The sequence below is a fragment of the Propithecus coquereli genome, unplaced genomic scaffold (genome assembly GCF_000956105.1).
Source record: "Propithecus coquereli isolate 6110/MARCELLA unplaced genomic scaffold, Pcoq_1.0 Scaffold411, whole genome shotgun sequence".
NCBI classification, from domain to species: domain Eukaryota; kingdom Metazoa; phylum Chordata; class Mammalia; order Primates; family Indriidae; genus Propithecus; species Propithecus coquereli.
This window is the reverse complement of record NW_012149853.1, coordinates 1,039,814-1,040,360: the sequence shown is the minus strand read 5'-3', so window position 1 is coordinate 1,040,360 and position 547 is coordinate 1,039,814.

Genomic DNA, 547 nt, shown 5'->3' with positions numbered 1-547 from the left:
ACTCAGGAGGCTGAGGCAGAAGGATTGCTTGAGCCCAGGAGTTTGAGGTTGCTGTGAGCTAGGCTGATGCCACAGCACTCTAGCCCAGGCAACAGTTGAGACTTTGTCTCCAAAAAAAAATAAAAGAGGTTTATTTTGCTCACAGTTCGGAAGGCTGGAAAGTGCAAGACGCAGGATGCCGTGTCTCCTCAGCTTACGGTGAGGGCCACGTGCTAGGTCAAAACACAGCAGAGATCAAAGTGGGGCAGACACCTGTAAAGCGGCAAAACACAGGGGTATCTTGGCTTTATCACAACCCCCTCTCTCAGGAACTAATCTGGTTTCGCCACAGTGAGAACCCGTGTATTCCGTCAAGAACAGCACCAAGCCAATCCTAAGGGACCTTCCCCGTGACCCAGTCACCTCCTCCCAGGGCCCACCTCCCAAACCACCACACCAGGGACCAAATTTCGCCATGAGATTTTGTGAAGACAAACCAAACCACAGCAGAGGGGGGCAGTGGCTGGCACAGAGAAAGGCCCTGTGTCTTCTAGGCCCAGGGCTGCCA